The following is a 20570-nucleotide window of genomic DNA, read 5'->3' as shown; positions in this document are numbered from 1 at the left end:
ATTATTTCCAGGAGGTAATAAGTCAACCCTCACAAGGTGCCATAAATAAATTAACAGAACATTAGTTTAAGTCGAGGGGGAGGGATTCATAAATCAATGAAGTTTGCCCCTGAATACATGCAACACACACAAAGAATATGACATCGATGCACTTTTCCCTACTGCTAATGTCCCACCCACATTTATATCTAAATTAAGAAAATATCTTGTGCATATGTCTTTCTACTTGCTTGATGAGTACCTGCAGATTAATCAATGAATGTTTTTATAAATTTGTGATGTTATTTGTAATTATCTTTTGAGACTTCGTTTTTATAATGTGTTAGCCATTTAATTCGTCTTCATTTTTTAAGATAGTGATTGTATTAATATTATTTTTTCTGAACCTTCACTTAGATACTCACTAATTTACTCCACTTTTGTTGTTATACATTTGATTTTATATCCTTATGGTGATGTAAATCTGACTCATTCCATATCTTACTGATTCATCACATTATGGAATCACAAAATTGGGAATACATAAATAAAAATAGAAATAAATTTCATTGAAAAGCTTTATAAATGTATGTTTCTATTATGTCATTTTGTGTCATCTCTTGGGAAGAATCCAGCATTTACTTCTAATGGCTCTGTGGGTGTCTGTGTCTCTTGGGAACTGGTGTACCATAGTGCAGATTTTCATGTTACTGTAATGATGATTGCCTGCACATTCTGGAACGTAGTGTTTATGAGACTGTCGAAATATGTTACGATATTTAATTAAAAACAAGCACACATTTTCTATGATAAACACAGTATTTTACGAATGCGATATGTCTATGCAGTTTAATGTGGTTTCATACACTCTCTCTATCTTTAAATGTCATTTGTATAATAACAAATGATTAAGAAAACTTGCTCTTACATACAGATCTATGGCCTTTCGACGTCTATTTATTTATTTAATCGAACCTGATCTGATCTCACGTCCTTCTCTTATATCAGACTAAATTTTCACAAAACAGTACCTTTTTTTCATTATAGGTTCATTAGAAATAACAATTTTAAAATTTCAAATAGTAACAAAATCGTTTGAGTTTCTAAAGTGGTAATGTGAGTAAATAATACTGGCTATGAACTAATAAATTTAATGCTGGCCATACTTGTACTGTTGCAGCTACTGCCACTAATAGCACTAACGTTGATAATAATAATAACAGTAAGGGTTCCAATAATAGCTATAGTGATAGTGACAAAAAAAAATTGGTGTAGAAGATAGACGTTCTCTAATACAGGGAGTTCTGTGGAAAGGAAATTTAAGTAGACTGCACATGATATGAAGAGGTACTGCTAAAAGAGGAAGATCTGACATTTTTTAAAGTTTTTCGAGGAAATTTATTTTTATTTCAATTTATTCATTACTAATCCATATTGTGATGAATCGCAGGGAGGTGTTATTATTGTGATGACTGGTGTACAAGGGTAGTGAGTGCGTACAATGGGGATACCAATTGTTACTTCAGTAGATATGTCTAGGGCATTCCCAGACGTTGCACATCGTAGAACGATCGAATCGAAACAGTCGTAATTTGTATTCCCTGATAGTAGGCCGCCTTCTCGGCTTTGCTACTTGTCGTGACTTTGTCTTGTAAAAAGTCGGCTGTGGCCGTACCGCAGTAGGGTATTTTCACAGGCCGGTTGACTGGCAGAAACCAGAAGCATTGATGGCAGGATGCGTGTGCAAGTTTTTGTGGCCTGTTGGAGACGACCTGATCTAAAGCCCGGTCCACACGCAACGATCTGTCTGCGTAGACATCGGCGCAGATGTCTGTACATGCAAAAGATCGCTGCAAATGAGGTGTGTTCACACGACACAAACCCCAATCTAGTACTCGCCTGCCATCTGTCGGTGTAGAAAAGAAATCAGTAACAAGCGACTACGCTCCCCGTAAACGTCAAAAATTTAATTCACTTATTTTGAAATATAGAGATGGAGGAAGTTCTGTTGTGGTCTGTGTTCGCAACTTGTGTTGCAAAAAACATCCAGACCAACCGCAGGAAACAGAGAAAGCGGTCAAAACGGTGTAGACAGTGGCTGCTAAAGCGAAAGCAGTTTTCTCACGTAAATTTACTGCGGGGGTTGCAGGGCGAAACTAACGACTGGCGAAATTATTTTCGGATGGATGTCAAAACTTATAATTATCTCTTAAAGCTTGTAGCCCCTCATATTATGAGAAAAAATACTTGTATAGAGAAGGGCAATTTCTCCTCATGAACGGCTGGCGGTAACATTAAGATTCCTAGCAACAGGAAGGAGCTACAAGGATTTGGAATTTTCAGCTGCAATATCGAAACAAGAGTTGAGTGAAATAATACCCGCAATTTTTCAATTAGAGCATTGTATGCTGCTGTCTTTTTGTCTCAGTCACTATATTCTTTACTTTAATCTTCCAGAAACATGGGTGGTTTCTATATATTTCAATGAACTCACTTACAAACTCTCGAGAACACTAACGAGTATCAGTCATTTTAATGCCCTGTGCGCACAAATACAAACACTAGACTGAACAAACAGTTGTTTCGCGCCAGATTTGCGGCAATCTCCTGTCCACACGCACCAACTTGTCTGCACAGATGTGGTTTGAACCCACAGATTTGAGATATTTCGCTCATACCTCCAACTCCAACTTCCAGGTATGCACACACCTCAGGTTGGTGCAAATCTTCTGTCTGCACGCAACGATCTATCTGCGCAGATGTGATGTGCGCAGACATTTGCGCAGACAGATCGTTGCGTGTGGACGGGCCTTAATCTGAGCACAATTTCGATCTATCGTTCTCTTTGCTTGGTTTTGCTAACATAAATTCAAAATCGTCTGCGAGGCTGGGTCTTTGTTTACATTATGTGAAATGTCATAGGTGTAAGAATTAATAGCTCCAGGCCACTGCAATAGTAGAAAATATGTGAAAACGAACGGATTGTTTGACAGTTTATTTCTCAGAAGTAAAACTGCTCCATCATAACAAATAAATTTGTTGCTGTATTGCCAAGGTATGATTTGCTTCGGATAAAGCTGAAAGACTGCAGTTTGTTTTGATTTTAACACAGAAATGCCGCTTTTTGTTTCCCAGCCTGGTGAGGAGTAACTGTTTGTGGGTTATTACTAGATAATTCGTAATTGTTCCAACGTGTAGAATATTTCAGGCTTTGAAGTGCGCCGTCAGAACATTTGGTGGAATATTTCACATAGTTGTCACAATCAGCGTTACGAACATAAGTGACAATACAAGACCTGTTTGCAGCCTGACTTCATCAGAAATTGATACCTTGGTTATTAGAGATCTATTTCCTTTTAAAAATCCTAAGCGTACATAATAATAATAATAATTTGGCTCTGTATTTTGTTATTTTTGAGTTTCGTAGGCGTGCTTACACTACAGAATCAGAAATAAAATTCTTTTCGAAAATAAAAAAACGTCACCAATAACAGTGCACGTGATGTAAAAATTAATGTATGAGCTCGCATACATAAGGAGAACTGCCAGTGAATAGTAAAGTACATAACAAAGTTGGGAAATGCCACACATGCTGCTGCAATACATGTAACCTGATGTATGTATCTGTGGTAGGCACTAGAAGAAAACTCATAATTGTACAAACGATTCTGATTTTGAATAGGACCAACCACTTACTGTAGAGCAGAAATATAGTAGGCCCAATGACTAAGCACACTGATCAGAATGTTGAGATCACCCAAAAGTGCAAGATAGGTAATTGGTATATTGGTTACAGGTTTGAAAAGTGGGGATAAATCATTAAGAAAACTGTGTGGAAGTTCATTGTGAATGAGGGAAGAGGACTTAAAAGGCTGCTAAAATGTTTACATTGATGCTAAAGATATGATTAAAGTAAGAAACAGGGAAATACTGGACGGATTTTAGGATGGTGGTAAATGGAGGATGGCTGGCAAGGGGAAGGGGAGCTTATGGAAAGAGATGGCAATTTAGCAACAGGCAGAAGTAGGCATAGACTTGAGTCTAGGTAATCTGTGGGACCTAAGGAAGGTTAGAAGTAAGTGTAGTGAGGGACAAATCCCATTCTCACATTTAAAAATTGTGTTAGAGGAGGACTGATTGAAAGTGTTCTTTCATACTGAAAGGAAGTTGATTCATGTTAAAAGTCCATGTGAAAAACTGGTGGCAACAAATTTGATTTACAGCATATCTGATTTCACAAATGATAGTCTCTTAAGAGTTAGAATGCACCATCACAATACTGGATACAGAAATAATTACTATCCACACTAATCTAGTTGACATTTGGTGCAGTGGCTGAAGGGAGCGGCCTTAAAGGCATTTCCAATTTATAGTCACTTTGATCAGACACTTCGCTGAGTGTCTCCTTGGTCTACATGGATTATAAGGATGCATAAGACTATTCTTGCACATGGGTCTTTCACAAAGATTTTCAGGTAAGGAGCTCAGAAGTAGAAGTGGCATAAGGATCAACAATGATATTTTACAGCTTGGATATATGGTGTAATATAATAATAGGGGCCACGGGAAAGAATTTTACTGAACACGCTTCTGATTTCAGTGCACCTGCTGCCCAATAACTGCAGCCTATGTTCCAATATTTTTAAATACCTCATCAAATTCACCTTTGTTCCATAATGTTTATATCATTAGTACAAAGCACCCCATTTATCATTGTTAAAGCCAACTCCTCCTACACTAACTTTGTGCACACTGATAGCCTTATTGCCATCGGATTGTACCTTTCCATTGTCCTGTTATCTGCAAACATAATTACTCATTTTATATTAAACAGGTTAACAACTTCCTCATAAAACTACTACACTGATAGCCAGAGCTTCAAAAATGCTTACAATAACAATAATCTTTCATATGTTGCTGTCTTGCTCTTACTTATTCACAAGCCATATAAAGAAATTTTTTTTCGTAAATTATAGAGCGCAGCAATCAGTCTTTTTTTGGCAAATCCAGATTTCGGCTAGTGCCTAGCCATTATCATTGCTAAAATATTCAAGAAGTACGTGGTCAGGCAATACAATAAAAAGTTACAACTCATGGAATAACCTATGTGGCATATATATTAGATTACATACCAACATTTAAAGAAAAGTAAAAAACTTCAAATTTGCATTGGAATTACAGAAAATAAAACTTAGGTAAAATTCTTTACGTTGCTGTTCAACTTATTTCCACATTTGCCAGTAAACATTGAAAATATAAAATAATTTCCAGGTTCGCTCCTTGTGAGTCAGTTGTTTTATTCTTTAAACACATATGCAATGTCAGATGGGTAAAAACTTTTTTAAAAAATTTATTTACAAGGCACAAGGAGGCACTTGCTGTATGTAACTATTAGAATTGATCTGATTTAAATGTTTCTATCTTTGTATTATTTTTTTCTCTATATTTAAATATCATGACAGGTATGTTGTTCCTCTTATTTACTGAATAGTTCGTAGGTGGCGCCAAATGTCAGCAAGATGGATTGTTGTGTGGTGAATCGCATCACAGTTGCTGAGTACTCCCACTTTCCTAATGGAAAGTAACCTGATAAAGGAATTCTTCTTACAACTCTAAATTCTTAAAGACCACATCTTTGTGATTTGGATTCCATGTAAAGAGACTGAGTGAAGTTTTGTAAAATGCCAAGATGGTTGCTTTTGAAAGAACACAGCTGATTTCCTTCCACATTCTTTTATAATCTGAGCTTGTGTTCCATCTCTAAATGATCAAATGGCCACAATCCCTTTCTTTCAATGCAAAGACACCCTCTCCTCTTTTGAGTCGAATTTCAGAGCCGTCTGTCTAAGTGTTTTTTTTAATTGTCCATAGTCCTCTTCTGTACAGTGAGCTGATTTTATCTATAAAACTATTTTAAACCAACGAAACACCAACATTACTTCCAGATTGATAACTTTTGCACTTTTCACTTGAGGAATTCCCCTCCCTGATGCCATGCCACTAGTGGATGATGAATCTGAAATGATAAGTAATTCCTGTTGCAATATTCTTAGGCTTTCACATACAGGCGCTACTTTTCTCACCTGGTTTACAATCATATTTGCCATGCCATACTCCCGCATAATCCAAAAGACACACTTTGAATAAGTCTCTTAATAATCAGATAGTGTGTTTCTGATGTTTCAGCAGATATTTGGAAATGACTAGGCCTATATGTAATATTTAGATAGACTCACCCCAAATAAATTCTGCTCATCACTTGTAATGCTGTGGCCTGTGTCAGTGGAAAATGTCAGTTTTTTTCTCATTACCAACAAAATATTTTATTGAGTGGAGTTTTGCATGTGTATTCTACAGATCTTGCTCAAATTGGTCTAGCGTCATATCTGATTTAAAAGTGTTGAAGTGTTGATGGGGATAACAAAACATCTAAAATAACCAGTACTACTTTGGTGACTGAGTACTGTTTCTGCATGGCAGAGGCAGATGCATAACCCATTGTAACCAGGCACGTGATAAGGAACAAGTGGGACAGAGTAGAGTGTATTTTTTTTGTCTGCTCTGTACACAGCATTAAACTGAATACAGAACTAAACCAGTTTGATACTACTCAATTGAATACATGCACAAAATTGCATACACCATTTACGTAACGTGTGATGTAACACTTCAAAGAATAAACCCATGGATTGTATTGTTTACTAAACCAAGGAAACCTTTATGTTAGCTAAATAACTAGCCTGTAAGTTCTTGAGGATTGGCTCAAAGGTGTGTATTTCAAGGACGAGCAGGAAGATATTCAGGTGAAAGATTGTGTAAGAGACACGAGATGTACTGAGGTGGAAATTTGGGAATGGTCACATCTCTACAAAGGTTTAAATGCAGACCTATTTGTTGCAAGGCCGGGCTTCAATCTGGGAGATTGTAAAGACTTATGTATCATAAAACAGAAGTATGTCACTGAAGGTGTAGGGGTGATTTGAGCTTGCCTATCTGTAAGACTAAGTTAGTAATGGTTCTAGACCTAAAGAATCGGATTACTTTGTATTTGTGCAAGGCGTTGTTAAGTCATCAACATGTCCTCCAAAAGCCTCAGTCCTACAGAAGTATGTCTTTTCCAAAGGCCCTACTCTCAAATTCAGTCATGCTGGGCATTTTTAAGACCTCGTCTTCTTCGAGTCCCTACAGTGGAAACACTTTTTCACCACCAACCTTACCAATCAGACTCAATTGAAAACTAATATTGAACTCCACCTGACTCAATTTACTCCTCCATCTAACTGTGATTCATCCCCACTGCTCCCAAACTTTCCAGTAATTGAACCTTGCCTCATCATCATTCCTTGCATCGTTGAACAAGGAAACCAACCTCAAATCTGTTAAGTATGGTAAAAACCTCTATAAAAACATCCCCAAAGTTGAGGTGAGCTGCGTGATGATGAAGTGCGTGGCTGTTGAGTTAGAACAGTCATTAGTGGGCAACCTCTGGGGCACCTGCCACACCTCTGTTGTATAAGGCTTACTTAGGCATGCAGGGGTCTGTCTAGTGCACTTTTATTTCCCTAGCTGTTCATGGGACTGAGATGGATCCTTCGAAATTTTCTCTTCCTTCTCATAGCGGAAAGTGTGGCCACTGGAAGGTACCAACACTAAATCTAACATGTGGGCTTCTGTAGCCAGTTCTCCCAACTCAGAACTTTTCAGAATTCTAGTATATATAGTAACAGAATATGTACTGGTAGTCAGAATGTATTGTTATTAGTTAAAAGAAAAGAGCAAAACTTTGAAGAAGTGTCACCTTTTTGCATTTAAAAGGGTTTGATGTGGATTGTGGGTATGTTAAAATCTGTTAAGCAGTTGCAAAATGCGAGGCTGTTGGCTGAAATCTCGAGCTTATAACAAGTGACAAACTTGCAGAAGGCCATAATCTTTGGGGAATATGCAATTGAGACTGAGCTCCATACCGACTTGAACCACGGTAAAGGTGGTGTGACATGCAGGGACCTGGAGGACGGAGGACATCCCCCAGGAAGACTTGAAAGTTGAGGGGGTTCCAGAAGGCACATGCAGAATACTGTTAAACGGGTGGAAGGTGATCTGGTCAAATCCAGCTCATTCATCCTCACATTTAATTGTGTGAAACTCCTGGAGCATATTAAGGTGGGTTTTCTTCATTTGACAGCGTGGCCCTGTATCCTGAACCCAAAGTGCTGTTTTAAATGCTAGCCCTTTGGGCACACCACTCTTGGATGTGAGAGAGAAACCACTTGTAGCAAATGTGCTTAAGCTGCCTGTGAAGGAATCCCAAAGTGTGCGATCTGCTCTGGAGTTCACCCTGTCTTGAGTAGGGACTGCTGTGTCTCACTTGAAGAACTGAAGACACAAGAGATCTAAACAACAAAATGGATCCCCTTTGGTGAGGCCAAGCGGGTCTCCACGTTTGCTACCTCCTTGGTTTGGTTGCTGAACAGCCAGGTTCAGAAAAGTGATGCTGCTACACGAATGGATGTTGCTAGTCTCAATACCAATAACTCTGTTTGTCAGTGCACTTGTGCTGGTGCAGTTATTTCTAAGCCTGTACCTCCTCCCACAACATCAGACAAAGCTGTGGTAGCTGTTGCAGAACTCCCTGCTCCTCCAAAGGCTCAGTCTGGTCCACCCTGGGGCACTGGGACTCCCAGCAATGGCCAACCTGCCAGGTGACCTTTGCTGCGGCTGGGTGGCAACTGTGGGGAGGGCCCCTGTCGGGGTGGGTGGCATCAGCTGATGACAGGCGATGAAGTGTAGTACATCATCTCTTGCTGGTGGTCAAACACCAGTAGTCTCTAAGCGTTCAAGGCCCCAATTCAATGCACAGAAGTACAACCATAAAATCGTTCCCCTCCCTGGCCACACCATGGGTGGAAAGTCAGGCTAAGGATGGCAGCTGCTCTTATTTGCCCTGATGTCTTGTATGTTTGAGAGCTGATGGGGAATCTTTCATGATGATGAAGCCTCAGTTTTTGTTGAACATTTAGAGGACAGGTTTGGGTTAGGTGCAGGGCTTGTCCAAAATGAGATCTGGGTCAGTCTTAATCAAAACAGCATCCTCTGCCCAGTCACGGGCGTGACAAGCTGGGGGATGTTTCTGCAACTGTCACGCCCCGTAAGAGCTTAAATATGGTCCAGGATATCATATTTCACAGTGACCTTCTTTTGCATTCTCACGATGAGCTGTTCGCCAATTTAGAGGGGTGAGGTGTACATTTCATTTGGCGTGCCCACTGTGGTCCGTGGGATAATCAGGTTGCCACTGGTGCCTTCATCTTTGTCTTTGAGGGTGATACATTATCTGAGGTGGTCAAGGTGGTTGTCTACCACTGTGATGTAAAGCCCTATATCCCTCCCCCAATGTGATGCTTTAAATGCCGGAAGTTCGGACATATGTCTTCACACTGTACTTTCAGTGTCACATGTCGAGACTGCGGATGCTCATCATATCCCAATATTCCATGTTCCCTGCCGCCCATCTGTGTCAGTTGCGGAGAGCACCATTCGCCTTGCTCACCTGACTGTAGGATTCTCCAGAAAGAAAGGGAAGTCGTGGACCTACACTGAGGCTAAGAGGAAATTTGAACACCTACATCCTATATGTATGACATCGTCTTACTCTGCTGCTACAACAGTTCTAGCCCCATCAGCTCCGCCAACCCCAGTCACCCCTCAGAGCCGGAAGACTACACCTGCCCTCTTGATGGTGGGTGGAATTTCCATCCCTGTTGCTCCTGCCCTACCTACTTTGGGAACAACACCCCTCCAACCATCAGGGATATCAGTCCCGACTTCTGTGCTGGAGAAGTGTAGGTCTTCTTCGACTCCTGTCAATAGGAGGTGGTCCCTTGGGTCACTCCCTTCCCAGGTTTCTCCTAGTGGGAAAGATGATACCCGCCAGTGGCTGAAGAGCCCAACAGTAGCTGGTTGTAGGGCTTCATGCTTATCCTCAATCCCAGAGACTGAATCAGTGAAGTCCTCCCAGCCAGGGAAACCCAAGGAGCAGCAAGAGAAATCTAGAAAGAAGATCCCCAAGACCAAGGAAATTGTGGTGGCACCCACACCACTGCTACCTACAAGCTGTGCAGCTGCGGATGAGGTGGAGATTCTGACATCTGCTGAGGACCTAGATCTCACCAGACCCTCAGACACAATGGAAATAGATTGCTCAGGAAATAAGTCAGTGACAGTAGCAGTACTGAAACTGGAGTGTGTCCAAACAACGCCCAGGTGATAATAGTGCATTTTGCGGCAATAGCTGTGAAAACCATCCAGGCTCCAGCGTTTCGCTGCTACCGTGTGACTGTAGAGAGGGGCAAATTGGACTTCAGTCTGACAATTTTGAGTCTTACAACTGCCCTTTCTCCTTGTGGGAATCAGCACTGTCTGAGCCTCGTGGTACTGCACCTGGTCACAGCCAAATTCAGTATGCATGCTTCGACATTTGCCAGCAGCGTCAAAGGAAATCCTCCTCTTGCATATTTTGATATGGCAGATAGGCAACTTTTCCAACTCTTGAAGATAGGGGTTTTTGATCTTTCTCCTCAAACCACAAAAGAACCACAACTGTCCGAGTAATTACCGGAGTATCACCTTAACTAGCTGTGTCAGAAAGAGCCTGGAGCGAATGGTTAACCTTAATCTGGTCTGGTTCTTAGAAACCAGGCAACTCCTTTGCTGCTCTCAGTGTGGATTCCGGAGATTTTGGTCCATTGTCGACAAACCTGACTCTGTAGGATGCAGCTATTCAGCAGGCATACCTATGACACCATCACTGTCTTGGTATTTTCTTTGACATCAGTAAGGCATATGACACACTTGGAGACATAGTATTGTAGAGCAACTTCATCAATGGTGCTTTCGTGTCCACCTCCCCAACTTCATACAGTCTTTCCTTTCAAAGTGGTTCTTTAGGCACTGAATATCATAAAAGGCCTTAGCTACAGGTATTGGGGAGCAGACAGGGCATGTCTGCTCCAGTTTTATAGGTCTTTCGTGCATTCGCTGCTAGACTGTGGATGGGGAGTATACAGTTCAGCGAGCCCTTCGTATCTGAAGATCGTTGACGCTATCCACCGGGGGGGGGGGGGTTGGCTAGCCACAGGTGTTTATAGGAGCAGCCCCATACCCAGTCTCTGTGCTGAGGCTGGTGAACCACCACTTACAATTCAATTGCAACTCCTCCTGGTGTGTCAGGCATGAAAATTCCTCACCATAACTGAATTCACCTGTGCACCATACTGTAGCTCATCTGCCTCTGGAATGCCTTTTCATCAATTGTCCATGAGCAACAAGGCCATTTGGGATCCAAATGCAGCACGTGCTGGAATCAGTCGGTGTGGAGCAAGTACAACCATAAATCCAGGGTTTTAACCATCTGCCACCCTGGTCACTGCAGAGGCCGAGTGTAATTTTTGATTTAGTGCAGTACAGGAGATGTTGCACTCCTGCATACCTTTTTAATATATTATTTAAGGACATTTTAGTTGAGCACCACAACTCTACAGCTGTCTTTACGAGTAGGTTGAAATAGGTGGCTGTGTTGGTTGCTCTGTTGTTTTCTGTTGTGGCCTCAAGGTCCGCCTGCCTCAAGACTTTGCTGTCTTTGACGCAGAATTAGATGCGATCTTGCGGGCACTGGAGCAGATGAGATGTGATTTGAGCACTAAATTCCTTGTCTGTTCCAATTCTCTGAGTGCCCTTCACTCCCTACAATGCTTGTACCCAGCAGATAAAGTAATCCAGAAAATCCAGGACACCTTCCTCCAACTACAACAGCTAGAGAAGGAGGTGTCTTTCTGCTGGGTGCAAGGGCACATGGATATTGTGGGGAAAGAAAGGGCAGATGTGACAGCCAAGGAGATGTGTCACAATCCTCAGTTAGTTTGGTGTGCCATCTCCCTGCATGTTCTTGCCTCGCTGTTGAGGTAGAGAGTCTTACGTTGATGGGAGAATGAGTGACTGGAAGAGAGAGTCAGTAAGCTTCCTCTAGTAAAGGCATATATCCTACCAGCCACGTTGACGGGATGAGGTCCCTCTTATTCATCTTCATATAGTCCACAGCTGAATGGTGCATGGCGGCATTGCTTCTTGCTCCACTAAGAGGACCCTCCAATGTGTGGTGCTTGTGGCATGTAGATCACTGTGTGTGACATTTTATTGGACTGTTTTATTTTCAGATCAGAGGTAGCAGAAGATTTGCTGACAGACCTGCTGTCTATTGTAAGTGACTTTCTAACGAATGTTGTTTGATTTTTAAAGTTTTGTAATTTGTCCAACATTTATTTCCAAGATTTTAGAGAGATTGCATTAATGTGTTGAAAGGTGACTGGATCACCCATATTTTTTATAGGTAGTCACCTGTGCCTGTGCAATTTTTTTGGCTCCTCTGCCATTTTATTTGTGTTTTAATCCTTGGTATAGCACCTTTCATGCTTTCTCCATTGTCTTACGGCAAGTGAGATAGACTGATAATGCTAGTGAATGCGAGATTGGGAGTGAGTGCATGGGTGTCATTTTGTAGGTTTTATCCTCACTTTGTGCAACAATTTTAGTGATTTTACTCATATTTATTCCTCCTAAAATATGCCATGACGCTGTTAACATCAGCATTGAGCATCCATAAAGTAAAAATGCACTCTTGCAAAGGTGTAAACAAGGTGATCCTGGGTGACCACTGCACATTATTCACAAGCAAGTTTTTGATCAAAGAACACTTTCTTTCTTAAACTTGAATTATCCCAGAATATTGTTCCATATGATATCATTAACTGAAAAAAAAAAAAAAAAAAAAAAAAAAAAAAAAAAAAAAAAAAAAATGTCAACTTTATGGTTTGCCATCCCCAAGATTTGCAGTGATTCATAGCACAAATTTGACTGCACTAAATTGTTTTAGGAGTTCTGAAATGTGTTTTTTCCAGTTTACGTTCTCATCAATATGGACTCGTTATTTCTTCATGATGTGTTACACTTATAACTGGTGTAGTATGTTTTGGTGTGCAGAACTGAAAAAGTTCTGTCTTTCTGAAACTGAGAGTTACAGTTTGCAGAAAACCACATAATAATACTTTTAAGAACATAATTTTCCATTTCTTCTATTACTGTGTGTGTGTGTGTGTGTGTGTGTGTGTGTTTAGATTGATTACAGTACTAGTGCAGTCCATAGGAAGAACTAATTCTGCTTGTTGCATGTTAGATGGAAGGACATTTACTCATATGAGAAACAGTAGGGGACCTAAGATTGAGCTTTCTGACACCCTATAAGTTAGTTTTTCCCAGTCAGAAGAATCTCCCCTTTTTACATTGGTTGAATTATTAAGTATAACGTACCACATTCTTTTACTTAGGTATTACAATCCACTGGTTTGCTATACCATCAGTCCCATAAAACCTCAGTTTATTTAGGAGAATATTGTGACACCCACAATCAAATGTCTTAGATAGGTGACAGAAAATACAAACTGGTGCTATTTTGTTATTTAGCACTTGTAAAATTTGTCAAGTGAATCTGTAAACTCAACTGAAATCTAAACAGTAATTTACTGAGGATATTATTATTGTTCAAATGGGATACCATTCTAGAATACATGACTTTCTCAGAAATTTTGGAAAATGATGTCATTAGTGAAACAAGTTGGTAGTTATTACAAAATTAGTAGTAAAATACATCAGTGAAAATTCTGTGAAAATAGTGAGAGTAGCAAACAGTAAAGCTATAATTGCTACCGAATAAAAACCATCAGCCAGTTATCCATAAGCTACCCTCCTATATCAAGTATACCAATCATTTCCTATACTGACTCTCCACAGCTCCTCTTTCTTTACCAGCTGGCACTCTGCTCATCACTGTTGATGCCATCTCCCTCTACTGTCTAACATTCTCATTGCCCATGGCCATACTGCTATTGAATGCCCAACTGACTAGACCTTCACCTCCTCCATGGTCACGATGACCAACTGTATCCTCACCCATTATTAATTCTCCTCTGAAGGCATCACCTACGAACAGATTTGTGGTTCAGCAGTGGGCACCTACGTAGCACTGTTCTATGGTAATGTGTCTATGGGCCATCTAGAAGAATCCTTCCTGACAACCCAGAAACCCAAAGCCTCCATCTGGTCCAGATTCATTTGATGACATCTTTATGATCTGGACCAAGGGTGAGGACACACTAACCCCTTTCTTCCGGAACGTCAACAACTTCTTCACCACTCACTTCAACTGGTCTTCCTCAGTCCAACAAGCTACCTTCCTCGATAACGACCTCTACCTCGAGGATGCTCCCTCAATCTTTGTCCGTATCAGACCTACCAACCACCAACAAGACTTCCACTTCGACAGCTCCCACCCCTTCCACAGCAAGAAGTCTCTTCCATACAACCTAGGCACTGGTGGCCATTGCATTTGTAGTGATGAACAGTCCCTTTTCAAATATGCCAGTGGTCTCACTGAGCTCTTCACAAACCAAAATTACCCTACCAAATCTTGTCCAGAAACAGGTGTCCTATGCCTTGCTGCATCCCTCCACACTCCCCTCCCCCCTACCCCGAGTCTCTGATCATACCCCATATATACAGTGTGCGGCCATAAAGGGGCCAAAGGAGCACCAATCTCATGACTGAGTACCATGTCTGAATAAACTAAATCACATTCTCTGCCAGGATTTCAGCTACCTCTCATCCTGCTCTGAAATGAGGAAAATCCCACCTCCCACTAGCCTCCTCACCCCTACCATATTGGTGTTCCCCTCAACCTACACGGTATCCTTGTGTGCCCTGACCCTTTGCCTCATGGCCCATATCCTTGCAATAGACATAGATGCAAGACCTATCCTATATATCCTCCCACTACCACCTGCTCCATTCTTGCACAGACATCTCCTACACAAAGGCAGGGCTACCAGGGAAACCAGCCACGTGATCTACCATTGTAGCTGCAATCTCTGTGCTGCATTCTATGTGGGCATGGCAACTAACAGTCTGTCTGCCCACATGAATGGCCATCATCAAAACTGTGACCAAGAGGCAGTTGGACTACCTAGTTGCTGAGCTTGCTGCCCAACATGATGTGCACCCATTTAATGACAGCTTCGCAACATGTGCCTTCTGGATTCTTCCCACCGAAACCAGCTCTTCTGATCTGGACCAATGGGTTCTCTCCCTGAAACCCATACTTTGCTCCCATAGCCTCCCTGGCCTCAAATTTTGCTTGTCTCTGTCCTCTACCAGCCTATCCCCTTCCCTGCTCTTGCAGCAATACCACAAATGCCTTCTATGCTGCAAGCACAGTTGTGTACTCCTTTCCCTTCTCTGTTGATCTCTTCTCCCCATGCTTTGCCCCTATCCTCTCATCATCGCAGCAATCCCTCCCCCCAAACCTGTTGCTGCACCTAACAGCCATATTCTGCCCCCCATTGTGTCCCTGCACTCTCTCACTGGCAGCACTAGCTTCTTTCCCCACTCCCAACACTATCCTCGTAACCATTCCCCTGCCCAGCCCACACCTCGTCCTGCTGCCCACTCTGGCTAGGTTGCTGGTAACCTCAGGCGCAACTGCAGTTGGGTCTTAGCATCTGGAGACAACGGTGGCCATGTGTGTGAGATTTGTCCTTCTGTGAATGTCCGTGTATTTTATTCTCCTTTGAATATTTGTGTACACCTTTTTAACATGTCATAGCCATGATTATTATGTTGCTGTTACCAGCAAACTGATTTATGTCTCCCTGCATGACACTTTCTGGGAAGTTATTAATATAGTTCAGAAAAGAAATGGACTCAATATACTTTCCTATGAGACTTATGTGTTGATATGTTTATCATCTGATAGATGGTTATATATGCAACTAAGATTTCTGTTGGTCTGTGAAACTTTTATGAGGGAGGATCGGAAAGTAATGTACAGTAGTTTTTGAATCCCCTCATATTTCAGCTGGAATGTCGAAATTTCGCAACAATATAGTTTGAAGTTTGTGCTACAGTGGGTATTTTTTGTTTTCATATGCAGTTCTAGTGAGAGAAGCATGAACTATGAAACAAACATGGTGTGCATGTTATTGTGAAGAGCAGCAAAGTGTAGTTCAATATTTGTGGGCCAAAAGCAATAAACTGAGTGAAATTCACTGGACATCCGTGGTGTGTATGGGACGACAGTGGACTGTAGCAATGTCTCCAGGTGGTGTGCATTCTTCCAAGAGGCCATGTGAATCTTAGTGATTCTCTGCACTCAGAGCAGCTTGTAACAGCTGCAGCCCCACAGAATGTTGTGCAACTGCAAACCTTATCACAGCAGTTTATCATTTCCTATAGTGTGGTGTATGATATTGTTCATGACACATTGTAATTTTGTTAAGTTAGTGCTTGCTGGGTGCCTAAGAACCTGACAGACAACCCCAAGCACCAGCGAATCACGACAAGCTTGACTCACTTAACATGTTACCCCACAGAAGGGCATAATTTTATGAAAGGAATGGTTGTTCTTCATGTGTTGTGGGCGTACCACTACATGCCCTAAACCAAGCTGGCCTGTATGGAGTGGAAACGTGCTGTTTCCTAGTATGGGGGGGGGGGGGGGGAGAGGGGGGGGGGGGAAATCAGTGTGACTGATTCCGCTAGGAAAGTTTTTGTTGCTGAACAGGGGACCACTGTGAATGCTGCAGCCTACATTAAAACTTTGGTTAAGTTGCGTCATGCCCTTTGTGACAAATGCCACAACAAACTTTTTCATGACAATGCTCATCCCCATATTGCTGTTCCTGTTCATGAGAAAATCACCAAATTTTGGTGGAAGGTGTTCCAATATCCACTCTACAGTCCGGACTTTGCACTGTCATACTTAGATCTGTTTGCTCCTGAGAAGAAATTCCTGGCTGGCCGATGCTTTGTGACATGTGTGGAAGTGAAAATAGCAGTCTGCAGATAGCTGTACACCAACTGAATGGACTTCTACAAACAGGGGATGTTGAAACTGGTACCATGATGGGGAAAATGTTAGAACTTTGTTGACAGTGTAGAAAAGTAGGTACAAGATGGAAGTTCATTTGTGATTTTTTTTTTCTTTTCTTACCTGTTAAATTTTTTGGTAATACAATTATCATATGTTGCTTCCTTTGTACTTTTACTCTCTTCATGAGAGATAACTAAAACCACCTGTTTACTAGTGCTCTTATTTCTAGCACCTCTTGTTTGTACAGTAGTAGTTTATAATCTGCTATGCCAAAAAGCAAGACAAATAAAAAAAAATCCTTTACACAATCACCTTCATCCAGGGCCTCCGTTACGATTTAAGTAAATTCTGCTATCGCTGCTTATGTACTGCTCCCTTGTATGAATCCAAATTGTGATTTCGTTAGCAAATTACATTTATTACGGTAGTCTGTATGTCATGATAGTCTCTATTATCTTTTAAAATGAAGATAATAGTGCTGCTGGTCAATGTTTTCAGTATCATTCTTTTTGTATACTGGCAAAACTCAGACTTGCTTTAAGTACTCAGGAAAGGCACCTGAACTGTGAGTACTTCATTCATAATGTCTGTTAGGGGTCGCTTTATGTTGTCTATGCATTTCTTGAACACACAGATTAGAACTTTATTTAAGCCTGAGGATTATTTTTTTTATTTTTTATTTTTTTACCTATTTACCACATTTCTGACTTCCTGCTCTGCAGTAGGTAAGAACACCGTTGAGTTTAAGTAGCGTCTGCCATTAGATGTGTATGATTATGGGAAGATTTGCGGTAGTTTTGTTGCAATGTTGGTGAAGTAACTGTTTGTGAAATTGACCAGTTTCTGTATATTTCAAATTAACACTCCTGTATTTGTTATTTGTAGTAAAATTGTGCACCACGCAAGACACAGAAACGCCGATTCAATGGGTACATCATCAGTGAGCCACAGCTGGAGTCAGTCAATTCAAACAAATACTTGAGTGTAAAAATTTGTGGGTATTTGAAATGGAATGATCACAAGTGCTCAGTTGTAGATAAAACAGGTCTGAGACTTAATTGCATTAGTAAGATAATTGGAAAACACAATCAATCTACAAAGGAGATTGGTTGTAAGATATTTGTGTGACCCTATTAGGATATTTATCAAGTGTGGAAGACTTGTTAGTAGATGGTAATGGAGCTTTGAATGTATGGTAAAGAGAGCAAATTTGTGCAAATGTTTTCTCTGTATCTCCAGCATTTTTTAATAACCCAGCAGAGATGTTATCTGTTCCAGCCACTTTGTTGTTGTTGCTAAAGCTGTTTAAAGCATTGCTGAATACTGACCTAGAATCCAGTGGTCCAAATCAATCCTTTCCCGTACTACTTCCTTTATATTTATGTAATCTGAATCATCTCTGACCTTTATTCAATCATACAGTTTTTCATTGTATTCTTTCCACTTATGTACTATATTTGCAAACACCCCCCCCCCCCCCCCCCCCCCCCTCCGCCTTGTGAACTGTGAACCATGGACCTTGCCATTGGTGGTTACGTGCCTCAGCAATACAGATGGCCATACTGTAGGTGCAACCACAACGGAGGGGTATCTGTTGAGAGGCCAGACAAACGTGTGCTTCTTGAAGAGGGGCAGCAGCCTTTTCAGTAAATGCAGGGGCAACAGTCTGGATGATTGACTGATCTGGCCTTGTAACACTAACCAAAACGGCCTTGCTGTTCTGGTACTGCGAACGGCTGAAAGCAAGGGGAAAATACAGCCGTAATTTTTCCCAAGGGCATGCAGCTTTACTGTATGGTTAAATGATGATGGCGTCCTCTTGGGGAAAATATTCCAGAGGTAAAATAGTCCCCCATTCTGATCTCCGGGCGGGGACTACTCAAGAGGACGTCGTTATCAGGAAAAACAAAACTGGCATTCTATGGATCGGAGCGTGGAATGTCAGATCCCTTAATTGGGCAGGTAGGTTAGAAAATTTCAAAAGGGAAATGGATAGGTTAAAGCTAGATATAGTGGGAATTAGTGAAGTTCGGTGGCAGGAGGAACAAGACTTCTGTTCAGGTGAATACAGGCTTATAAATACAAAATCAAATAGGGGTAATGCAGGAGTAGGTTTAATAATGAATAAAAAAATAGGAGTGCAGCTAAGCTACTACAAACAGCATAGTGAACGCATTATTGTGGCCAAGATAGACACGAAGCCCGTGCTTACTACAGTAGTACAAGTTTATATGCCAATTAGCTTTGCAGAGGATGAAGAAATTGAAGAAATGTATGATGAGATAAAAGAAATTATTCAGGTGGTGAAGAGAGACGAAAATTTAATAGTCATGGGTGACTGGAATTCGAGAGTAGGAAAAGGGAGAGAAAGAAACATAATAGGTGAATATGGATTGGGGGTAAGAAATGAAAGAGGAAGCCGTCTGGTAGATTTTTGCACAGAGCGTAACTTAATCATAGCTAACACTTTGTTCAAGAATCATAAGAAACTGCAAAAAGGTGGGAATTAAAGGAGATGGGACCTGGATAAACTGACTAAACCAGAGGTTGTACAGAGTTTGAGGGAGAGCATACGGGAACAGTTGACAGGAATGGGGGAAAGAAGTACAGTAGAAGAAGAATGGGTAGCTCTGAGGGATGAAGTAGTGAAGGCAGCAGAGGATCAGGTAGGTAAAAAGATGAGGGCTAGTAGAAATCCTTGGGTAACAGAAGGAATATTGAATTTAATTGACGAAAGGAGAAAATATAAAAATGCAGTAAATGAAGCAGGCAAAAAGGAATACAAACGTCTCAAAAATGAGATCGACAGGAAGTGCAAAATGGCTAAGCAGGGATGGCTACAGGATAAATGTAAGGATGTAGAGGGATATATCACTAGGGGTAAGATAGATACTGCCTACAGAAAAATTAGAGAGACCTTTGGAGAAAAGAGAGCACCTTGTACGAATATCAAGAGCTCAGATGGAAACCCAGTTCTAAGTAAAGAAGAGAAGGTGGAAGGAGTATGTAGAGGGTCTATACGAGGGCAGTGTACTTGAGGACAATATTATGGAAATGGAAGAGGATGTAGATGAAGATGAAATAGGAGATACGATGCTGAGTGGAGAGTTTGACAGAGCACTGAAAGACCTGAGTCGAACCAAGGCCCCGGGAGTAGACAACATTCTATTAGAACTATTGACAGCCTTGGGAGAGCAAGTCCTGACAAAACTCTACCATCTGGTGAGCAAGACGTATGAGACAGGCGAAATACCCTCAGACTTCAAGAAGAATATAATAATTCCAATCCCAATGAAAGCAGGTGTTGACAGATGTGAAAATTACCGAACTTTAAGATTAATAAGTCATAGCTGCAAAATACTAACGAGAATTCTTTACAGACGAATGGAAAAACTGGTAGAAGCCGACCTTGGGGAAGATCAGTTTGGATTCCGTAGAAATGTTGGAACACGTGAGGCAATACTGACCTTACGAATTATCTTAGAAGAAAGATTAAGGAAAGGCAAGCCTACGTTTCTAGCATTTGTAGACTTAGAGAAAGCTTTTCACAATATTGACTGGAATACTGTCTTCCAAATTCTGAAGGCGGCAGGGGTAATAAAAAGGGAGCGAAAGGCTA

The 20570-nt window shown here is 41.1% G+C and overlaps 1 protein-coding gene across 5 annotated transcripts in view; it reads left to right on the top strand.

Moving 5' to 3' along the window:
• Positions 1–2829: 2829 nt before the first annotated feature.
• Positions 2830–20570, top strand: part of LOC126481152 (uncharacterized) — a 248064-nt gene continuing 230323 nt past the window's right edge. For 2 of the 5 annotated variants that reach the window (XM_050104721.1, XM_050104722.1), the window contains exon 1: positions 2833–3034. The gene's annotated coding sequence lies outside the window, so the exon portion shown is untranslated. Of the gene's footprint in view, positions 3035–12188; positions 12232–20570 lie in introns of all 5 variants that reach the window. The other 3 variants (XM_050104719.1, XM_050104718.1, XM_050104720.1) reach the window with 3 other exon arrangements.

This window comes from Schistocerca serialis, chromosome 5 (assembly GCF_023864345.2).
Source record: "Schistocerca serialis cubense isolate TAMUIC-IGC-003099 chromosome 5, iqSchSeri2.2, whole genome shotgun sequence".
NCBI lineage: Eukaryota > Metazoa > Arthropoda > Insecta > Orthoptera > Acrididae > Schistocerca > Schistocerca serialis.
This window is presented reverse-complemented; position numbering and strand designations above follow the sequence as displayed.